Below are 16,773 nucleotides of genomic sequence, written 5' to 3' on the forward strand. Positions count from 1 at the left end.
AGTAATATGTATGTGAAAACATTTGCAATAATCATGATGTGCAACCACAAATGATCGTGAAAAGTGGCATATACTTGTCTATGCCTAGATAATTATACATCTATAATAATCTGACGGACATATTATGTGTGTGTGTGTGAGTGAACTTTTATAGACTTTTTAGTGATGGCTAGTTATGAAGAATTTGAACATATTCATATTAGATATACTGTATGTTTGTATGTATATATATATATATATATATATATATATATATATATAATAATTACAAAAATCAATGAAAAAAAAAACTGTTTTGATTCCAGAGACTTTGTACAATGTTATATGTTAGACTGACGAGAAAATTATATACAATACTTATCGTTGTTTTCAGGGCTTGTCTTTCACTTTTGAATGATCCATAGCACATGATTTCCTTTTTATTTGATTATTTTCTAAACTAACAATCACATCTTTTGCTTATTATTCCGTACAGTGGTCCTGCAGCTGAGAGCGTTACTAAAATCAAACGCTGTAAATTTCCTACGCCCGGAGATAACAAATTTGATATCGGATTGTGAACGTCGGGAAAATCATAGCTGAAACACACACACGCACCAGGGACAAGACTTGCCTACCTGTTTATCAACATTTTCATGACTATTTTTGTTCGTGTCATTTTGCATCGTTAAAGGGATAGTGGAGTATTAGTTGAGGTGAGGATTCAACTTTTAACTTTTTGCAAGATTCTTAGAGACCACTTTATGAAATGTTAAAGAGCATACAATTCTAGGAGCAATTCAAAGATTATTAAATGAAAATCCGTTTTGAAATGGCTGTGATATCCAAAAACAAAGTAAAACAAAGCGACCCTAATATAATGTGGGGCCCACCTTTTTTTAGGACCGCTTGTTTTAGATATCTCAACCATTTCAAAACCAATTTTCATCAAATAAATTTTGAAGTTTCCTCCTAGAATTATAAGCTCTTCCATATTTCATAAGAGGTAATTTCTCATTATCTCAAAAAAGAAATTATCATAAAAAGTTGGAAACCTGAGGTCCCATCTCACCAGAACTGTACCATCCCTTTAATAATTTAGAATGGTTTATTCGTCAGGAATTCTATGAGGGTATAGTAAGCACAACAAAACCAAAAAGCATCTATTGAACACTTTATACTCCTGCTGCAGTTAGAGAGGGTCTTTATCAAAGACTAGACGAGATTCTTTATCTTATTCATCTTAAGTGGTATACACGTTATTTTTCTGAATTAGACTCATACCTAGTCAAGTGCTTCCCTTGTCAAAATATAGAATATTATTTTCAACTACTGTACCACATCCTACCGGAAAATAAACGCGCAATGGTAGCGAAAATTTCGAGGCCTTCTTGTGAAGATGGAGAAATAATTTTCATGGCAAATGGAATGTGCATTATGTATATGCCAAGACCTTAGTCCTGGGTATGATAGCAACTGTTGATTCTTGTTTCCAAGACTGTTCAAGTTTGGAAGATAATAGATTCATCAGAGCTCGAAAGTACACTTTGAACGAGTCACATTGCAGTAACTATACCATCAGATGAGTTCATAAAAAGCAACATTTTATGCGTCGAGAGAATTTTGTAGTACGTTTGTATTAAATATGTTTATATGTATGATACCTGAACAGAAATATGTACCTATATATTACATTCAAAGTAAAATATCCACTCAACACAAAGAATTTCATTTTGATGTAAATGGTTCTAGTAATATAATTTGTAGTTATATATGTACATTGTATCGTGTGCGTGTGAAAATTGTTTATATAGAATTTGACGTGAGTGCTTATAATCTCGTAGGCAAGTAATTTGTTGTTCTTTCATATTACTTTGCTCACGAAAACAGACGCATGTGCAGTAGTGATGTGGGAATTTTGAATCTGCCATGAACACACTCGCACACTAAAGTTAGTAATTGTATCTATTGATTACACCGTTTTCTCTGTGTGTACAATGCATCTCCTTAATATGCAGCAAAAGTCATTTTAAACAGTTCCATTGTGATCCTTAAAGTATGCTATAACGTCACAAGAGAAAGGTAGTTTGAAGATGTGAGTATTTGATCAGTCTTGAAGTGAATTACATGTCCAATGCTGTGTATTTCATCCAACACATATACCCAACCCTTGATGTTGACTCCTTCTTGTTCCAGACAAAATACTGTGAACAAGAACTTTAGTGTAGGTATGCCTTGTGGTCGGGCTTTTGCATTATTATTATGCTGGTAAACAAAACAAAACAAAAAATGGAATAGCACCCCACTTCATTACGTCATGCACATTGCCATCAATGATAATAAAAAAGAATTGTCTCTTTCACCGACTTTTTTTTTCCACATAAGGCTGGCAAGAAAAAAAAAACATACAAAAAAAAGCTTTTAGTGAATATAGATGTATACAGATGAATAACCATGATCTTTACTGTACGATTTACAATAGGCGACTCCCATTACAACGAAGTCCTCGGGACCGACAGTATTATTTCGATATATCGAAATTTCGTTCACAGAAGGGAATTTTGCACCAAAGACTTTAATTTGGGGGACTGGATTTTTACTGCGTTGTTTTGAAATGTTGTTATAATATACCTTGTAACAACAATAGTCTCACGCAGTGCACCAGGTTGTCTTTTTATTGGATTACACTGTACTGCAGCAGTTTGTTAACTGTCGAGGATTGGTTTTCATGTCATCTTTTTTAGTTAAAATTGTGTGGAGCATACTGTCAACTTATGAAGTGTCAACAGAAGCAGAAATTGTCGTATTTGATATCATTCTAAACACACACACACACACACACACACAGAGTAATGTTACAATAATAGATATATTTGCGGCCAGTGAGGTAAAACATCTTGTGAAATAATTTCATTTGCTTTCATAGAATATCCCCCAACTGCACATAATTATGTATACGACAGCCTTGATGTGCCCTATGATAGGGAAAAGGTACAAGGTAGGCTCTTACATCAATGCCTGTATACAGACCTTAACTTTATTTGTCAACTTGAAAGGTTAATTCAGCAGCAATAGTATGATTATGAACATGTGTACATGTTTAATGAATCCTAACAAAGATATATTATTAATAAAAGGACAAAATTTCTCCCATTTTACAAGGTTTAAGTTTCCTTTGCTTATTACTGTACACCTGTTATCTTGGTCTATATCCATTGTGAACTTTAGAGTTTATGAGTAGCATGTTTCAAATTAACTACATTGTAAAAAGAGAGAAAAAATCGTAAATCTGTGTATAGTAATGCAAAGGGGCAATATGAAACCAACTGCTGTCTGGTTATGCTTGTCCAGCTCGGTACATGTATTTTGGCGTAAGTTTGTATACCCAGCAGTTTCATGTTTTTTATTGACTGATATTATTTTTCACTTCTCAATAAAATAGCGTTGTTAGAAATCACTTTTGAGGTATGGCCTTATAATGCTGGACCCTGTTTCATAAAGCTGTTCGTAAAGTTACAAACAACTTATGAACGACTGGTAATCAGTTCTGATGTGCTATACTTATCAGAATTTCAATAATTCATCACAAGAACTGATCACCAGTCGTTCGTAAGTTGTTCGTAACTTTACGGACAGCTTTATCCTTGACATCTTTAACATCCGTTCTCGCTACAGTCATATACAGCTGAACAGTGTATCTCAAACAAACGCCAGCCATGTGGCCCTACTTAAGTAAATCTTGAACATAAAAGCAAAAATCATAGCATATACAAAGACAGACGTGAAGACAGAAAAATATTCAGACATGGGATTCAGGTAGATAAACTAAAACACAGTATATATATATATCATATATATATATATATATATATATATATATATATATATATATATATATATAAATGTGATAAAAACCTAAAATGTCATTAAAACGCTTTATCACGTGTTTCAGAAACAAGCCACCAAAAAAGTTAGTCATCGTATATCATCATCAGCGACCAGGATGCGATGTGATGTTAGATTAAAATCCGTTTTATTTCTTATTTTGGTGAAATGTTTTTTTTTGTTCTTTTTTTGGGTTTTGTTTTGTTTTGTTTTTGTTTTTGTTTTGTTTTTGTTTTTTGTTTTGTTTTGGTTTTTTTTTTTTGGGGGGGGGAGGGGGAGGTGCAGCATCATCTATGCATTCCCATGACTGATTGGCAGTGTAACATGGAAGGATAGAAATGAATTCCTGAAATGATAAGGGTGAAAGGAAAGGTGAAGATCAAATATCGCTGTACAATTGAAAAAAAAAAATCATTTCTAGTCTCTTCACGCATTTGCGATAACTCGACGGATTATTCTTTCATCAACCTTTATAGCGCCATCTGTTGATTAACGTCGGGATAAATAATAAGAAATGTACCCCTGTGTTTTATCCATACATGTTTTTGTTTATTTATTGTCTAGTAAATTAATTGATGTGGACCTACGCGTTCATGTTCCTTTTTTTTTCAATATGAATTTCTTTATTTTTCGTGACACTATTACCAGTACCCTGAAAAAAAAATAAGGTGATAAGTATCCAGGCACCCATGGTTAGTCCAGTCATCTGTATTTTAGTTTTCTTTCTGTCATTTTCCTACATTATTCTTATTTCGGGGGTTCCCCGTCTCTGTTACTGTTTATGAGTCATGGAAAGTTGCGTACGTATTGATGGATAGAAGAGAATCATTGCACGCAGACGACAGCGGGCCGAGCACACGTTGCCCAACGCTGCGACTAATGCGCCATGAATTGCGCAATACTTTGGGATTACCCAAATATTAAAGTGAACCACCAGGTATTGTTGAAGTTGACTCAATGGAAAGTAAGTCCAAATGATTCGATGTCATTTGGCACGCAAATTATAAGTCAAAGTTTTAAAAATTGCCACATGCTTTGTGCTGTCTCTGATGGCATTAAATTTACATAAATATGCAAATTAGAAAAGATGATGTCATTGCCACACAAAGATCTGCCATTAATCTATGCTGCACACACATATTAATAAGAATCCTTTCTTGATGTAACATGGAAAAATTATCCTTCACATCAGTTATCCAGCACTTTTCACTCAGCCATGAGATAACCTTGGGTATTCAATAGTTGTTAAATCATTAAATTGACTTGAGCAAGATGTAAGGCTTATTAAGCTAAAGGAAGGCTTGTCCAAGTCTCATAAAACTGAATCAACGTGTGTATGTTTTTACTATTCAGGACAAAGAGAAAAGTAATTTTATGATGTGTAAAATTAGATAACAGTCACTGTTTTCTTCTTCTAGAGATGTGCCTTCAGCGTTTTCAATATTGATCGCATGTTATCAGTATGTATGCTATTTATATTTGTTGCAATGCCTTGGAACTGAACTGAACTATCATTTTCATCTGATTTTGTCTTGAAAGAGAAAAATAATTTCATATAAAAAAAGGACAACAAGAGACATTCTATTATTTTCGTCAGATTTGGTTGAGGTGTTTGTCGACATAAATAGCCTGATTTGAAAGTTTTAACTTATTGCTAACCCGAACTTGAGTGAAGTTCACTTTAATATCATAGTCAACACCACGGTGCAGATAGTCTAAGTATTCAGACCTAATATCCGTGTCTAACATCTTTATAGTCATGATGACACTGATGACAATTACAGCATCAGCAAGTACGCTTACCGAGAGTAATTAAGCAAGTCTCTCAAAGTTTGTCTCAGATCAGATTATCGCTTCAGTCAAGATGGGTACGTGACATTCAGAAGGAATAAACGATAGCAGTCAAAAACAAACGAACCTACTTTCTTGTCGCGCATTCATATCAGTATGTTCAAAAGTGCAATATATAAGTGCACTTGTCACGCCGGTAACATACGGCAGATGATAAAGTGTATAGCTACGGCAGGGTGACTGCGAGAACAGCATAAAACGGTAAAGTGACTCAGTTGTTATGTATTTGTTGGCTTTGGACACCTGGTAAGAAAGTGACTGTTGTCATATTGTTTAGTTTTCAATATCGGAGAGTTTCTATACAGTATAGCACTTTATGCGCGATCAGATAACGGAACAATGACGTTTATCTTTGCGTAGCACCAGCGTTTTTCTCCTCACATCTGCAGGTAAGTTTTATCAATCACAGTTGTTTCATGTCTTTACTATTTGCTTCTTTCATAACCGCCTGATCAGATCGTCTGCCCTTTTTGGTCATCGAGGTCCTTGAATTGAATGTCATGTACATCTATTTGTGAATACATGCTTTTGTCAGAAGGTCTTGAAAAAAGCAATACGTTCCGGAAATAAACTTGAAGGAAGTATACATTACACTTGCTAGGCAATGAGCCTTTAAGATGTTTGTCATTATGCCTGAAAGTATTCTTTCCAAAATGTAGTGCTATTTTTCACTATAAAGTATTTCAGTTTTTTTCTTTAATCACTCTCTTCTCATATCAGTTAATGTAGTGAAAGCAAGCAATGACTCGTACTTTATAGAAGACACCAAAATTCAATCACAAACATTATAGAACAAACAATTAAGATCATCTAATCAGAACTCAAATATTTATGATTGCTTCATCCATTTTCCTCTGTGATTAACGAGTTTTGGAACATTTTCATCAGAAAATCTATTCGTCTAAATTATCCAAACCTTTACGACAATCGCCTGGTCACTGTGTTTTTACAATCTGCTGCATTAATCCACACGCATTCTAGCTTACTAAAAATTTATAAAAGGAACGAACCCCACGATCTCGACCCCATTATTAGAACTTTGATTTCACCCACTTAAGCCCACTACTTGGCATTTAACGAAAGATCTTAGAATGATACATATAACCGGAGTTATTTACCTGTTGGCAGTCATTTAATTTCTTCTATTGATATAGGGAACTATAACAAATCATTTTATTTTAACAAAATAGGTAGGCCCCAGGGGCGGATCCAGGAATTCTGTAAAGGGGGGGGGGGGGGGGTGACTAATATTTCTGGTGCTACTTCCGGGCTTCATTTCATTGTTTTTCTTTTTATTTCTTTTGTTTTTTACGAAAAATAAAAGGGGGGGGGGGCTGGCGTGCGCCGGTTGCGCCCCCCTCTGGATCCGCTACTGGGTCCTACATAATATGATATTCTGAAGTAGTGCAGAAAGGTGGTACTGCGGGAAGGGGGTAAATGGCTGTTAAGCCAAATTCATTCTATTATATCCATGTTGACTTTAGTAATTACACTACATCAAATGAAAAGAACCACAAACTTTGTTTTAAATCAAATGATACGATGAAACGTATATCGACCTTCCATAATCCTTTCAGTCCTTATTTGTTTAATGTTTGTTTTGTTTGTTCGTTGCTTTTACAAAATGCAATAAGCGTTTATTGTTGGCTGAGTTCCTAACATCACTCTAGTTTTTGGTTTTATCGTGTTTTGTTTTGTTTTTGTTCCAACAAGCTATACGCTCAGTATACCCAGTTGCTCATATTTTTGCGCAGCTAGTCGTCATAATAAGCCAGCTTTAGTTCTGTGGCGCGAACGCTGAAACGACGCGAACGCTCAGACGACGCTAACTAAAAAAAAAAAAAAAAAGAAGAAAAAAAAAATGGTGTCTGCACATGCTCGAGGCAGGTGCTTCCATTGCCCAACCTGGAAACTGCGTCGTCCTATGCATTATGTATACTTTCAGGCATAATACTCATCGCCGAGCAAGTGTAGGGCTCACACCTCTAAGTAAAATGGACTGTCCCAGACCCCTTCACAAATTCGTACCAAAGATACCAAAATAAATGAAGAAAAAAATTAATTAAAAATCAATGATGTAGTTTGGCAAAAAACTGAATAGCTGTAGATATTGAGCATGAATTCCTCTACAAACTGCATTTTGGTTGGAAGATGAAAGCTTTTCTGATGGAATTTGAGGGGACTATATTTCATTGGGTACGTGTACGGAAAATAGGTGATTTTTTGAGTGACAAGAACATGTAGTCTGGCTTTGCGGACCCTTGGACAGAATTTGAGCAGAAGAACCTACCCTGGAAATTTGATGGATGAAAGGGTATATCTCACTTATCCAGGTTAGTGAAGCTGAAACACCTCATTTCTCCCAGCTATTTTACAGAATTTTTTGAAATTTGAAATTTAACACACGTCTCTATGGGGGATTATTTACCCGTGTGAGCCCTGTCATGTATACTTGCTTGATAGGCCTACTTCCGGCACGTATTGCTTTATGCAGATGGAAAGTTCGCTATTTATCCAGGGTTGCAGAACGCACCTTTCAGCCTTTCAGTGTGAGTGTGGATGTGTGGGTGTGTGTGTGTGTGTGTACCCCCTCCACCCCCCACCTCCGCCTCCCCATCCCCGGCTTTGACATAAAGGATCTCCTTCGCTTTGGGAGTCGTGGGATTCGTTGTGATTTTATGATATTTATTTTTTTTTGCGATTTTTGATTTTTATCTTGAAGAGCATATTATTTTGTTCATGTGTCGACAATTTCCCTCAATTTGGATTCACACAGATGAACCCCTAACATGTATCTCTATGGGTGCTACGTGTAGGATGCCAAATTCTCTTAGAGGATAGCTTTATAGGTTAATCTTTTAAATTTCTTGGTGTTTGCGTTGATAATAAGCTTTCATGGAGGAATCATATTGATGATATATGTAAAATTATTTCACGTAACATTGGCGTAATGAATAGATTAAAATATTATCTTCCTTCATCTGCATTATTAACTCTTTATTATAGTTTGATACTCCCTTATTTAAACTACGGGATTCTTGCTTGGGGTAATACTTATCAGATGTTACTTGATAAACTTCTTTTATTGCAAAAGAAAGCGCTTAGAATTGTTTTTAATTTACATACCCGAGAACATACAGATGCTTTGTTTTCTGACCATAAAATATTAAAAGTAAATGATTTGTATGTGTTTCAACTTGGTCAGTTTATGTTTAATTACAACAGTACCTTTTTACCTAAAATATTCCACGATTTATTTCATCGAAACAGTCATGTTCATAACTATCCCACGCGACGATCCGACGAATTCCATCTCCGTTAATGAGAACCGCACATGCCCAAAATACATTTCTTAATACCGGACCCAGACTTTGGAATAATTTAGATAATGGTTTAAAAGATTCCCCCAAATTTGTCACATTTAAATATAAACTCAGAAAACATTTACTTTCTACTTATAATCTTAGATAATTTAAATTGCTAATTTATGCTTGAGCTTTCACCTGTCCTGATGTCGCAGCACTTGGCGTGCTCTGTGTGCAGACCTCTCTTCTTTCTTCTCTCCTTTTCCTTTCCTGTCTATTGTTCTTCGTATACTTGTATTGTTACCGTCTTCTCTCCTCTCGGTACTGTCTCGCGTCCAACAGTGTATATGCGTGTGGGTAATTGAATGTGTGTACGAATGTATTGTCCTTGTCATATTTTCCCGGTACACGTGGTTCAATGAACAGTGTCCGGGCACTATAGCATTGGTATTCTATATTTTTTTCCCGACCTGTGTATCTCAAAATAACTACATGTATATTGTTATAGAATAGTATATCATTCACTCATTATTTATCTAGCGGTCCACGTCCGACAAGCTTTGCTTTTTAGTGGATCACTATTTTCCATGATCGAATTTATTTTCCGCTCGCCCACGTAGTATTTGTACAGTGTTCCTCTTTATTATTGTACATATATGTTGTTCTATAATTTGTCTCGTATATTACATGAATCTTTTGCAAGCGTTTGAACAATATCATTTAATGACATGTATACATTGTACTATGTTTTTGATTTTCGTTGATTGGAAATAAACTATGATTGAAGTGAATTGAATTGAATTGATGCGATGTCTCTAATTAGATACAGCTGTTTTTTTTTTGTTCAATATTTCTGTTTATTTTTTCAACTTTGTCAGATGAGGAATTTCTCTTCCAAACATGGAGTCAAAGGGCACGAAACCTAAGACGATAAAAATCTCTCAGGTTGCTGTAGGTGCCAGCAGTCGACCGAAGCTAGATATTCCGGTGTCGGTTAAGAGGATTCTATCTTCTGTAGTGGGGCCAGAGCTAGATTCTCTCAAACTCAGTGACACGACGGAACTTTCTGGTGCTCAACTTGAGGCGAGATTTCTGCCAATAATAGATATTAAGCTGCCTGATGTAATTGAAGTGGGACTGGGCGCGTTATACCGCGACACGACACCAAATCGATATGCTGCGGTACGTCGTCGACGGTGTCACGGTGCATCATTCGAACGCTCGCCACCCGCTGACGATGACCCGAAAAGTGACAGCAGCGACACCGAGGATGATAGCGACGACGACACAATTTCCTCCAGCGACGTCGATGATGTTAGTGACGACGACGGCGCAACTTTCTCCAGTGACGTCGACGAAGACGTGTTTGACACCACCAAATCAACTCACCGAGCTGCAGCTGATCAAGATGATGATGATGATGATGATGTCGATGAGGAAAGCCCCAAAGTGGAAGAACGTGTGGGTGGAGAGGACGGCGATGGAGTGGAATTCGATCATCAGATTCTTGCTGGTATCAGGTAATAGCATGCCATCCAGTTTTGATAAATGTCAAGTAAATAATGAGGAAAAATGAAACAAAATAGATAGAAATCCACAAAAGTTTTGCTTAATGCAAGCAATACACTATACCACCCCCTCACACACATCCACAATGAACATAGATGATTTTTGAAGTATTTACTATATAGTATATGTCTCCCTCCCTTATGTTTACGGGTTGTCCGTCCCCCCCCCCCCCTTCTTTCTGACCGGTCCGTAATCAATTTTGTTCTACGATCTCTTCTAGTAATAGTTTCATACATCATCACGTTTAAACTTGGGGCATATTTGCACAATTATGAGGTGACGAAGCTGTACGTACTTATCAACTTGTGGGCACACATGCTCAAGGTCAAAATTCAAGGGGCAAGGTCAAATTCTCAAATTTTGCTCTTTAGTCGAGTATTTCCGCAATGCCAGAAGGTTTTTTCATGATGCTTAGTGTGCACATGCACAAAAATTCTCTAGAGAAAGATCTGGACAACCGAGTTAAAGGTAAAATGTCAAGTATAAAATAATGCTGAAATTTATCGCTTTCTCCATATCCCGGTAATATTGGCTCATAGTTTCTTCATGAACTCTAAACATTTACATGTAATTGTATTGCCTGAAAATGAGTCTCTTGGATTGTTTGGGGTCATGGGGTCAAATGTCAACGGTAAAAAAAAGTCAGATTAAAAGGCTAAAATGTTACTATCTTATGCTTACATAACTGTTTGTTCGTACTGTGGCGATGTTGCACGCATGCTATATGCATACGTTGCCTGTGTAATAATTTCAGGCATCGATTTTGGGTCTGACAGTCTGAAGTCAAGTGTGCTAAAGGCCGCGTTCATGCGAATTTCGTAGCCAGAATCACAAACATGAATCATGATTCAAAACGGCGTTTCAAATCACGGTCTCAGCGGAAGAGCGTTCATGCGGGCTTTCGCAATGCTGATTCTGGCTCAGCTCATCATTTGCCATTGCGCAGCGCACTGCGCAGTTTGACCTTGTCTCTGCAACTCGAGCCAGACCTCCTTATTCCAGCTGTACAGGCCTTTACGTTTTTATTTCGGTGAATACTTTCCGATTAGCTGTGGCATTCAGGCTCTGCCCACAGATCGAGGAACAGATCGAGGAATAATCCTAATTCTTCGTCTCTCCAATTGTTTCCCTTGGTAGACACAGCGCTGCAGCTATTACTTTTATCAACTCAATCGGAGAGTAATTACATGTATTATTATGTTAAACAGTTAACGTTAGATACTAGCATAGAATCGGTGTATGGCGTTGATGTAAACAAACAAGTGCAAGTATGGTACCAAAACACACGATTCATAAGACGTACACAAGCGCGCGAACAGAACTAGAAGCTGTGCATGGGATACCCCATGAGACACGCATGCGCACAGCGCACAATGACGTCATAGAATCATGATTGAAATCACGGTTGCGTTCATGCGGTTTCTGCGATCGTGATTCTGGCAGAATCATGATTCAAAACGCCCTTTTTTACCGCGTTTTAGATCGGCGTTTTGAAACGCGTTTAAATGGAAAAATCGCATGAACGCAACGCAACTAAACACATTTAGCGACTAAACGTGTTTAGAAACGCAATTCTAGTTTCGCATGAACGCAGCCTTAGACAACATACGTGTCACTGTATTTTGCGTAGTTTCAAAATGGTTCAATTGCTGTCATAAACACTGATATGTATACACATTACAAGATGGTGATTACTTGGAAGAAGTTGTGGGCCACCGGGTCAAGGGTCAAGGGTGAGATTTTAAGCGAAAATGTTGAAATCTTACTAATTCATAGATCTAAGTGCTTCAAGGTTCCTTCATTCCTGCAATTAAATAATTTATCATGACAATTTAAATCTCTGGTGCACTATTGTGTCAGAAAGTCACAAGTAGGGACAGTGACCCAATAAGCCAGTTCGGGGTTTCAGTTTGAGCATGAGCAGAAAAAAAAAAGTCATTTGTACCGAGTGACAGGTTGGTTTTTAATATGACTGAGATGAGCATTTATAATGCTATGATCATTCATGTAATCCTTATAAATGATGCCTGCCTGTACATCCACCTGACAGCAAGCCTGGTATTTGGCAATGTTAACAGAAAAAGTTTGTTAATACAATGAAATGGATGCTTCCCAAAGTGTTGATTGATGAACCATTCTGGTCACTTCATCTACACAGGTTCATTCTTTGTTAGAATACGAGTTCCATAAATTGCTATGTTGGGCAATCTGCTGCATTATGTCGCTTTGAATTGAGTGAAATGCCTAACCAACCAACTGAGAAAAATGAAAGGTCATTTGTACCCATGTGCACATGAGCTATCTCCGAACTGGCTTATTTGACCTTTCACCTTGATTTTGATTCCCATTGGCAGCATGATTGATAAGAAAGCAAAACAACAACAAAAACCTATGTGGCATACATTCCCTCCTCTATAACATTTATAGGGATACCGTAAGATAATAATAAAAGGTATTGTTTACCATTTGCAGTTGAAACAAAATCCAAGCTTCAGTGCTTCAAAATAGTTTAAAAATGTGAGTTAGAGATAGAAACAACAAATGTTAAATTGTATTCATTATAACCAATGTCAAATACACTAAGTAGTTGAATATGAAAAATGTGAACCATAGTTTTAATAAGATGGTTTCTAGACTATAAACCATCTATTTATGGTTTAGTGAGAAAAATAGTGATATCTCCTTATATTCTAGGCTTTATTGCAAAATTCTTATTATGGTGGGATGTTTTGTGATACAACTGACCTACACAGCATGCAATCACTTCTCCCAATGGGAAACAGTACTTTTTAAACTCATCCAAATTGATTATTTCTCCCTTCGATAGGAAACCAATTCACCAGACATCCAGAAGAAGACAAAGAGAGATCATCTACCCAAACATAAATGACAGCATGGCCGATGAAAAATGCGCCACTTTCGTTGTTGCCGAAACGCCTGTAAGAATCAGAGATTTTATTGCGAGTTTCTGGATCACTTACATGATCACATCATCACTATATAAAGAGTCGCATTACCTCGGTGAAAATCATTATTGCTGCTTCTAATACAACAGTGATCGACGTGTTTTTCTATTCTATAACCATTCTATTACCATATCACTTTACTTCTAACTTCTTCTTCATCTACAAGTGCTTCTACTTCAGTTATACACTCTAGAGTGTAACTGTTGTTCATTTATACTCTTATCCTACTACTGTTGCCTTGCACAGTTGCCGCTATATGCAAATCAACCTCAATGTAGCACATATACACAGGTTATATCTGTGAGTCGGTAAAAGCTTTTCCGACATAATCTTTGTCACACTAAAATCAGTATAATTATGTAATATACCTTTCCCCCTGAGCGAGATAATTATTAAAGATAAGGTAAACGAAGTCGTTTGTATTTTCGAACCTGTTTTTAAAGGTTGGGTGAGGAATTATTTAATTGTCCCTCTATAATAGGCAAATACTGCAACTTTTAAATGTATGATAACTGTGTCTGTCCCCTATACGATTGTTTCACTATACGCACCTCTGTGTAAAATTAATGCGAAAGCAATAAACGATGTCATATGGATGGATTCATGTGTCATGGTATGATAATGTTGGAGATATAATGAAATGGCAGTGATAATGCAGTCAATCCTGTCTACAGCGGCCATCCAAGGGAGACGAACAAATGGGCCTTTATAGACAAGTGGCCGCTATAGACAGGGTCTTGAACATGGCTTTTCACTCAGGGGATTTGTTATCATTATTATTATTATCATTATTATTATTATTATTATTATTATCATTATTTCATCATCATCATCATCATATCTGCTTTATTTCATATCTGCATCACCGTATCTGCTTTAAAAACAATAACCACTACAGGACCTAAATTTTGGAATGAGTTGGATAGAGAAATAATCCAATCTCAGTCTCTTTATTCATTTAAGCATAAACTTAAACTACTTTTTCTGAATTCATATCTCTAGCTATTCTTCAATCCTCCTCGACATTCTCTGTTCATACTTCACATTACTGACATTATCGATTATGTAACATGTGCATCGCTCGTGATTTCTGTATTATCTCCTGAACTTCCTTTGTACACATTTGGTATCTCTGCTATTGTACACTGCATCTGACTTGTACCTCGCTCGGGTGATCACGCAACTCTCAAGAAGTCTTGTGCCGCGGACATTGTTTTCTTTGTTTGTTTTTTTTTTCTTTTAACTTTTTGGCGTTTATATTTCTCCAATTCACAAATTGTCATTCCTTTAATTAATTACATATACCAAGTAAGAAATAATCTCACATCCGCATCTGGGAATCTACACCCTACAAGCAATGCTTCTATGTAGATTCCTCATATTTCACATGTTTTATTGTCTTCTAAGCTGTACTTGACAATTCATCCAGGCTTTTGTATTGTGATGTTTATGTTTTATGTATTTGTTGAAATGTGGAATATGGAACAATAAAAAACAAAAAACAAACAAAATCATCATCATCATTATTATCATTATTATTATCGTTTATTCATTTTTGGTGGCCGCATACAGCAGGTGCCCGCTAAGGCAAGTTTGACTGTAATAAGAGTGAATAATGCACGCTGCCAAATCTTACACTTCTTACACCATCAACGTAGTCGTTAATTGCTATGGGGGTACAATTTGACGCTAGTGAGTGGCTGGGGAGGGGGGGGGGGATAGTGGGCAAGTTCAAGGGTCCCCCCCCCCCCCCCCCCAGTGTAATTTCCAAAAGTGTTTTCATCAGATTATCATTTACTTCACAGATCGACTTACCGGAGAAATGCATTCACTTCGACGAACCTTCGTACGAGGAGGTCGTCATGCCACCGCCGGAGTCTGTTCTCGCCGCAGAGGAGCAGGATTTGGTTCCGATCACAGAGTTGGATGAGGTATAGATCCTGCATGACTGCAATCACATGCAATGTGAAAATAGATTGATCATTATATTTTATCAATCATGTAAGACACCTTGAATGATTCCCTTCCATGTAAAGATTAAGTTTAGATAAATGATATAATACTATATAAAATTTAGATTAATAATATAATAACTATACCGCATGTCCCCCTCAAAAAAAAAAATACAACGGTACCCTCTGCAACGATAACTTTAAAAGCATTGAATCAATCCACATATAATTTCAGGGTGTGAAAGTATACTTATTTCCCACATCGTACAGAAAATTCGATTCGATTTGCTTCACGGTGGTCAAAGAGAAATGAGGAATTTTACAGAGCATGTCAGGAGTCCCTTCCCTCCACGTTCAGTCTTTTGTGTTCACACACCAGTTCTAAGAGCATCCAAATTTTGTCCTAAACTTGGAAGAATCAGACTCATGACATGCTTTATTACGACGATTCACATTTCTCTGTGACCACTTAACCGACTTGAATGGAGTTTTCTGCAGAATATAGCTAAGATGTTATATTTTAAGACCCTGAGAAATAGCATTTAAACAATTTAATCATATTAGAAGTCATCAACACGAAAATCCTGTTGTAATGTGTTTGGGACATAGCTGCATAATGAAACTTACGATTTACGAGGATTTCCGTGGCTTAGTGCAACGAAATTCTGTGTAGGCCTACAGTCAGTATTTCATGGTTTCAGACTTGACGCATGTTGGTAGCTTTCTCTACTAACACTGATTCTGCCACGTCACATTAAACCCCAAAGGTCAGTCGGTTAGCCTTTGCTGGGAGAGAAACACTGAATCTCATTCAGACTATCGCGTTCGACGCCGCCTACAACACCGACGAGAATCTGCTGATCTGCGCCCCCACGGGAGCGGGGAAGACGAACATCGCCATGCTGGCGGTCCTGCACGAAGTCAGGAAGCACATCTGTGACGGTGTGGTCAAAACGGATGAATTCAAGGTGCGTGGCCTTTTAACCCGTTGAGGACGAGTCCTGAGTATACTCCGACAAATGTCTATGGAAAATGCGTGTTGTAGCAAAATCAGCCCATCCTCAACGGGTTAATAAGCTGATACATGAATTATTCATTGAGCAAAGATTATTCATTCATTCATCTCTGGATTTAGTTATCCATTATCTATTCATCTATCTGTGGATACACTTCTTTTTTACTTGCTTTCGTTTATTCAAGGAATAGTGTCTAGCGTCGAAGAAATGCATTCCTTCAGTTTCCCTTTCGTGTTCTACAAGCATACAC

At 37.0% G+C, this 16,773-nt stretch overlaps 1 pseudogene; it reads left to right on the top strand.

Annotated features, from left to right (window-relative positions):
* The first annotated feature begins 5,875 nt into the window (after window positions 1-5,875).
* The window catches only part of LOC139724325 (activating signal cointegrator 1 complex subunit 3-like), a 60,132-nt pseudogene continuing 49,234 nt past the window's right edge, over window positions 5,876-16,773 (top strand).

This window comes from Diadema antillarum, unplaced genomic scaffold (genome assembly GCF_040938485.1).
Source record: "Diadema antillarum isolate AM-2024a unplaced genomic scaffold, OU_Dant_1.0 scf00000015, whole genome shotgun sequence".
Taxonomy (NCBI): Eukaryota; Metazoa; Echinodermata; class Echinoidea; order Diadematoida; family Diadematidae; genus Diadema; species Diadema antillarum.